The sequence below is a fragment of the Seriola dumerili genome, unplaced genomic scaffold, assembly GCF_002260705.1.
Source record: "Seriola dumerili isolate Sdu_G_001 unplaced genomic scaffold, Sdu_1.0 BDQW01001387.1, whole genome shotgun sequence".
NCBI lineage: Eukaryota > Metazoa > Chordata > Actinopteri > Carangiformes > Carangidae > Seriola > Seriola dumerili.
Genome location: NW_019175642.1, coordinates 684,069 through 692,114, shown reverse-complemented (window position 1 = coordinate 692,114; position 8,046 = coordinate 684,069).

Sequence of the window (8,046 nt, the reverse complement as noted above, 5' to 3'; positions counted from 1 at the left end):
TCATTCCTATGCCAGTGAGCAACTACATTCTCCCAAAATAGCTCCGTTTTCAAAGGGTTCAGATCAACGAAGTTCCATTGATTTTTTTAGAAAGTATTTGTGTATGCAAAACACTTAAAGCGAGCAACGGGGAATACCAGTCAGTTTACGTATTCGCATTACCTCTTTGGCGTAGGAGAGTAAGATCAATGCTTGTGAACTCCCTTCATCTGGTGTCTCATATGTAATGTAAAGAACCCGTGAAGTGACTGAAGCAGGGAAATCAAGCAACTGGGTTCAGGTTTATTTATTAAAATAAGACAAAAAATAAGTACATACAGCGATTCTCTGCCGGGCTTTAAACTGATGATGATTAATGTTGGGAAAACAGATGATCACTTTGAAGAGGCGGTGAAGGATCAAAGAGATTTACAAATATATCATGTAAAGAGGCTTGTATCGCTGTACATGGATTGTTCGAACAATGGAGACCCTGATTCAGGGAGTGCATATACAGTAAGTAGGATTTTATGACATGTAAAGACTAATACGCTAAAGTCGTCGTCATCGTCATAAATCATATGTTTACATACAAATTTTAAAGTTTGACATTATAAAACATAACTTGAAAATTGGACCAATGTTTAAAAACTATAATTCTTCATCCAGACATAAACTAAAGCAGCACCTAATAAGAAATCTGAATCAGTCTAAATATTTATTAACATATTTTTCCACCTTAATGAGTTTCTTTTGTGTCAATAAATTGTTATTGTCATAAATATTCTTAGCTTCACAGAATAAAGAACAAAGCAAATAGATAATTTTATCATTTACAAAAGCAAACAGTATTCACAAATATATGTTGATTTTTGTTATATGAATCTGTATATTTTCTCTTGTGTTTATAATAATATAAAATATATGTATAGCCTATATTTTCCTTATACTAAAAAAAACGGACATAGAAAACCTCAAAGGTCTAAGCTACAGCTTCTTCAGGTAATGAAAAGAGAGCTAGTTTGAATCTATTTGCCTAAAATCAAAGTCATTAAAAGTGCTTCATAATGTCAACAGGCGCGGTGTAAAATTGGGCTCAATAATCTTTTTGTACGAGTGGTTTCTCAAGGACACACTACAACCACCCATTATAATAAGGTCATCAATTCTGGATGAACACGATGTGGAATCATTGAGAGAAGAAGAAACCCCTCACTGCAAGGTTACTGCCCGTGGGATAACAAGAACACAGATGTTTTTCAAAAACTCTGTCTCTTGGGCAAACGCCTAATTAAAGTGAAATAGGGGTTAAGAAAGATTCTGCTGTTCTATAAAACCACAACAGAAGAAAAGTCACCCCCCCACACACACAGCCCCCGATGCTATTATTCCACACTCTGCTGGGAGGCATCCGTTGAAGTAATTAACTTCGCTGACATGTTGTGAATTGTCGCCTCTCAGACTGAATTGTGGATGTGCAGATAGACTGACTGAAAAACTCCCATTTAGGTTTCAATCTTTAAATTATCCACGTCCAACCATTTTTCTACAATAATATTGCTGATAATCACTCTAATTTTACACTTGGCAGGAGATAATAGCTGTGCCGCTTACACTCAGCAACAAGCGTTACCTGCCATCCTCATTCTTTGTCATGCAAGATAAAATAGCTGCTGTAGCCCTCTTGAAGATTGGAATAACACAGAAACAATTATGAATGTCTGCAAGGTTAAATGAAACATAAACAACTGCACCACAGTGGAACACAGTGTGTAAAGGTCACCGTACTACAGCTAGAAACCTATCATGAGTCCAATTAATGAATAATGTTAATGTTGTAGTAACTGCTGAGGTTGTTTAATCCCAGGTATATGAGCTATCCCAATGTGACAATCATGTCATTTTGCTGTTCTACTCCAAAAAATAATAATTTTTTTTTTTGCTTATTTTACACATCCAGCAGTTAGGGAGCAACGTTAGTGCCAAATATCCACTCTTTATTAGCTCAGTTTTCTTTTTCTTCCCCCTTTTCCTTTTGTGGTCTCTTGGGGGAAATATCTGGCTCTTCAGCAGCCAAATAATGCTACACTATGTTCACCGGCTAGTCGCTAACTGTGTCTGTCTGCTGTCTGGTGCTGCAGCAGGTAATGGACAATGGGTTTATATAGCTTCTTTTTTTTTTTTTTTTTTTTTTTTTTTTTTTTTTTGTTGTTGTTGCTGAAAACAGCTGCCTGCTGCGGCTGAAAACTATGCTACGAGAACAGTGAGAATGAACCAAAGCAGTTAATGTTCCAGCCTGACAACCAAACAATGAGTTGAAACTCACTATAAAGCTACATAAAGCTGAAAGGAGCTGCAGATTCAGGTGGCAATTCTCTGTAGGCTCATCACGACGAGCGACTCCCTTCGTGTTGCCTAACATTTTCAGAGATAAGACCCCGTTTTTTGATGCTCGTTATGGTCAGCACTTTTCAGCAACAGCCATTCAGTCTTTTTTACATTCTGTGACTAACTAACACATCAATTTTATTGCTAGTGGCTGAGTCCGTCACACAAGATTAAAAATCACCTTCCACATATTGCTAATGCAGATCCAACTACCTGGAAACACGCTGAACTGACAAGGTTTTTCGGTGAATGGTGAAAGAGCAGAGAGCGAGAGTTAGCACTAGCACAACCACTAACACTGTGTCAGCCACTGCCAGTTACAAGCTCGCAAACAACATCAACAAATAACTTACTTAAAAAGCTTACCGTTCTGATACGTCTTCTAGTTGTAATGTCAGGCGAGGAACTTTAAGCTAACTCTTAATGATATAGGAGCCTATAAGTGATATCAACCTATAAATAGAATCATACAGTATTATGTAACTTCTGTATGTACAGGTGATCTCAAGCTGTGATTGTGTCACTTTTTGTAGAGAAAGAAAAGAAAGGACATGCAATTCATGCCATGTACACATGCAGATAAAAAAAAAAATGTTACTTGCTGATGTGACCTACTGTTTTCTCATTTGAATGCTGCCAGTGTTGACCTTTTAAAATAAGCTGCTGAAGCGCCCGTGCCACTTGGACATAGTCATTACTTCATTCAGTGTTTGCTCTCAGCATTGTGAAAAGCCTACTCCACAGCCAGAGAAAAGAAATACGTGTTTGTCCCACCCAGTAATCACTGTCAAAGTGATATAAAATTTTAAATAAATGGAATTGCAGAGGATTAATAAAGATGACTGTGACGTTACCTCTGATCATTTTCTCGGGATGGGGGTTGTCTGCTGCTCTGGTACTCACACCATTAGTATAATTGGAAGCTGGTTCAGATGTAAGACAAGTATTTTATCAGTCAATGAAGTCAGCTGCCCACTCGGTGTCAAAAGAGCAGAATGGAGCTGTATATCTGTACACCACCACAGATTGGTTTACACAGTGTAAAAAGAGCGGAGAAACAGAGTGGGGAGAGAGTGTCTGTTCTCGCCATGAAAGACTGGCAGACAAACTATTACCGAAGTTCTCTGACAGGCACTGGATGTTTGTTTTCACCTACAAATGTATAAAAAAAATTACAATGAAGCGGTTAATAAATCCAATTTTCTTAAGACTTTCTCAAGTTAAAAGATGCTGATTCATTGTTGTCCATCAGTAATTTAATATAATCCAGCAGGAGGACACCACAACGGAATGAGCTCGTTATTTGCATTTCTATTTTGAAGGCCCTCTCAATCAGCTTATTGCAATGAACAATGGGGGCGCTACATTACAACACACTATTTTCTTTCAAAGGTAAAACGGTCAATTGAGAGATTTCTGTTTTTCTTTTTTCTCTGTGCTCTTCTCGCTGGTTTGAAGTGGGCGTGGCTCAGTTGGAAAACGATGATGTCACATACTTGTACCAGTGAGGACTGAACAACATTTCAATCGTTATCTCAGGACAGTTAATGGGCTATTTGGTTTCTGTCAGTTCCACTCAGTCCTAATAAAACATATTATCTGAGGTTATTAAGAGTGTAATGAATACTTAAAGGAGAGACATACTTAACATTTGAAGAACATTCTCAGGACATTTTAAAAATCTGGGAATTAATTAGTGTTTTAAACCTAAAACTGCATGAAAATCTGGTTTTAACAGAATTAATAATACAAACATGGGGTCGAGATTTGTGTATTGTGTGAGTATTAAAATATAATTTGTAGGTCAACCTTTCTGATCATTAAAACTTTGTGGAGGGATTAGTGCAACAGCAGCTTGTTTGCATTTTTTATTTAGCATTTACTGTTTATTATATGATGCATTACTTTTGAGCTATGAGAGTTGCAGCAGCAAAGATGGCTTTTGAATACATTGGGAGATAGAGTAGAATTTGATTTGCAATCAGTCTAAACTGGTACGGCTACAGGTAAGAATAAAACTGAAAAAGACGAGCCTTAAAGCTGCTATATATAGAATCTGAGAACTCCCCCTAGTGGTGATTTATAACAACACTACAGCAGACGGAAATATTCACTGGGATTGTTTCCATTTTTCTACAAACAAAAAAAACCCAAACAAACCAAAAACTCGCTAACTCAACATTCTGCATGTTATAATTACATAAATGCTTTAAATACAGAGATTCCACTCTAGGGAAGGTCCCTGTTGACACTCACACACAAAGACTCCCCTTACTCATTTATTATGGCGAGTTTAGTACTATACCGAGGTACCCTGGTATGCGCACCATATGGTTACACTCTTCAGTTCGCACGTGACATTTCCTTTCATAAGACCTTGATTAGTTTCTAGCTTTGAGAGTCACTTCCTGGCATTTGCAAATAATTCATTCACCGCTTAATGGGCATAATAAAAGTGTGCTTGCTTTAAAGCTAATCCCCCTAAGTACACACAATAACTGAAAAAGGTAGCAGTATAACAATCATCTTTATGAGCCCTCCCCGTTGTCCACACCTCTGTGTGAACAGGTTTACTCTGATATTTTATTCCATTGTGTTGTTGTATTCTTTGGAAGCTTATCCACATTTCTATATTGTCTACGTTGTGTTTTTCACTTTCTGCAAGAACATTTCATGAGTGAATCCTCAAGAGCATTCAACATACAACACAGTGTAGTTCCCCGAAGGAATCTGTTGTTCGGGTTTTAACCCTGGCTTTCAAAAACGGGGGGAATTATTTCTTTAAAAGCATTATATCCAGTATACAAAAACAATATTTCCATATACTTTTGTGTGTTTGATATACTGGAAGCACAATATTTACATTCAGTTTAAAAAACATAGGCAAAAAAAGTAGTGCTGACTACAAATCCCTAGAGCAGCACATTGGGTTTGATCATTTATAGACTCAAGGTACAATATGTGTAGACCAGAAAATGAAAATGTTCTACAGAAGTGAAACATTGATTTGCAGTAAATGTGGCCTCTATGAGTGAATTTCAATTATAGGATGGATATCCACAATGCTCTGCTACAGTTCTGAGTTAATTATTTGGTTGACTAATGTGAAGGCATTGAGCTAGAGCTGCAAGCATTTCTCCTTTTTCCTCCACTGTTCATGTAGAAAAGAGAGCATGAGGCATAAACATGTTTCTCACAGAAGGTTTAGGGCAGTGGTGGCAGATTTGTGCCTGGATAGTTGCTGGGTTGATCCACCAGAACTAACAGGAACCATCTTAATCTGCACTGGGATGCATGGCTTAGTGAAAATCAATGCTTTCAGTGTCAATATGTATCACAATGCAGGATATACAGTGGCTTCAGAAAGATGCAGAAATCTTCTCTCTTTGCACAATTTATTGCTAGAGATTTAATTTTAAGTAGAGAAAATTTCCTATTTTTGCCCATCAGTCTACATTTCTTAGAAAAAGTGTTTTTGATTTTTAATACATTTGCAAAAAAAAAAAATTAAAAAGTAATTACATTTACAAAAGTGTTGAAACATTTTGCTGTGGTAAACTGAACTGACTGGACATAGTTTAGAGAGGCACAGATGTGTGTGTGTATATAAGGTCCCACAATTCACACTGCATGTCAAGACAAAAGCAGAGCCACTAACTCCAAGAAGTCCAAGCTTTGAGTGTTCCCAGGTGCACAGTGGCCTCAATGCTTGTGAAATGGAATCACCAGGACTCTTCTTCTGAGCAACCGGGCAAGTAGGGACTTGGTCAGGGAGGTGGCCAAGAACCCAACGGCCTCTAACAGAGCCTCAGTAGTCCTCAGTAGAACCTGCCAGAGGGACGACCACCTCAGCAGCACTCAATAAATCAGGTCTTTATGGTGGAGTGTCGAGACGGAAGCCACTTTGGCAAACTCCAGGCCGGCTGTCATATGTCTTTTACTCAAACAGCACTGAAAGGACTCTGAGAGCATGAGGAGAAATATTCTCTGGTCTGATGAGACTGAACCCTTTAGACAGAACTCCGAACATTATGTCGGCTGAACACCAGGCACTGCTCATCACCAGGCTAAATACCGTCCCCAAAGTGAAGCACGGTGGTGGCAGCACCATGTCATGGAGTCAGAATTTAGGGAAGGATGAATGAGGCAATGCTTCACCTCTCAGTATGACCATGACCTGAAGCATACAGCCACTGTCCTTGACTGGCCCAGTCAAAACCCTGACTCAGACCTCATAGAACATCTGTGGAGAGACCTGAAGATGGCAGTTCACAGACTCTTCCCTTCCAGTCTGACAGAGCTTGAGAGGATCTGCCAGGAAGAATGGGACAAACTGCCTAAATCCAGATGTGCACAGCTTGCAGAGACTCGTAGAGAAGATTCAAAGCTGTAAACGCTGCCAAAGTTATGAAGCTCAACATAAGTTCAGTCAGGAAGACTATCTTTATACCTCATTCATTCACAATTCTCTCTCGCTCTCTTACTCTCTCACCCCACTTCTTTTTTTAATCTGCTGACTTAAGGTGTTTTCAGTAACCAATCAGATTTCGCCACAGTTGACCAGCCAATCACGTTGTTGCTGTCAAACTGTAAAATCTGTTCTCTACTCTTCTGCTGTCAGCTGTCATTTCAGTGCGTATTGCTGCGACCCTCCTCCTCCGCCCCTTCCAGCCCCAGTCTTCACATCCAGTACCAGGTCGAGTCCACTCCTCATCACAGGCCATTCTCTTCTGCCCATCACCACCGCCACCACCAGTGTCTAGAGCCCGGGGGGGGGGGGGGGGGTTCCTATATTTCACACAACCTCACCCCGTTTGTCTCTCCTGATTGAACTGAATTAAGGGTCTGACTGCTTTTGTAAATGAGTGTTTACTTTTTGATTCTTAATACGTTGGACACAAAGTGAAAACATGTTTTTAGAAATTTTTACCATTTTAAAGTATCTCTTTCTGAAGCCACTGTATACCACACATAAAACAATCAAATATTGCCGGATGCGATGACCTGTGTTCCACTGTGATGCATTAGAACAAACAAAACTCTTCACATATGTGAGTGCCCAGTCAAACCAGAGAGTAGCACGGTGAAATTCATTTGAACTTTCTTGTTAAATAGCTGGCGCTGGGAGCTTGGTTAAGTGACAGTAACAGGGCAGTGGCTTACCGTTAGCCGTAGCTAGTTTTGTTTGTGGCAAATCAGTAGAACAGGGTTTTATTGTGGGGGTCATAACTGTAACTAATGAGCCCTCTTTTTAAATATACAGTATATATTGTGGCAGCTCATCTACAGTGCTGTGTGGTCAACAGGCTGTTTTTGTCATTCCAGGAGCAAACACCTAGTTAACGGTATGACAGCCCCTGGTAGATTGTCCCCCCACAGATTCTGTATCGAGTGTTGAGAGCTGTGTGAGCGAGTGTTATTTCCCTCCCGCCTCTCTGGCTGCCTTTTAGCTCGCCTACTGTATGACAAAAAAAAAAAAAAACTGCCCTGAGTGAGTGGTGCAACACAGATAATAGGATGGCTTCTTCCATTTCGGATTCTCCTATTCTTTCCATTCCCTCAAAGGTCAGCGCTGTCAGGATGGTTTTCAAATGGTCAACAGCACAAATTTGGGAGTCACCGAGATTTAATGCTACACGTCTTATGGGACGGATGGAGGAAATGGGAAAGATTTCAATT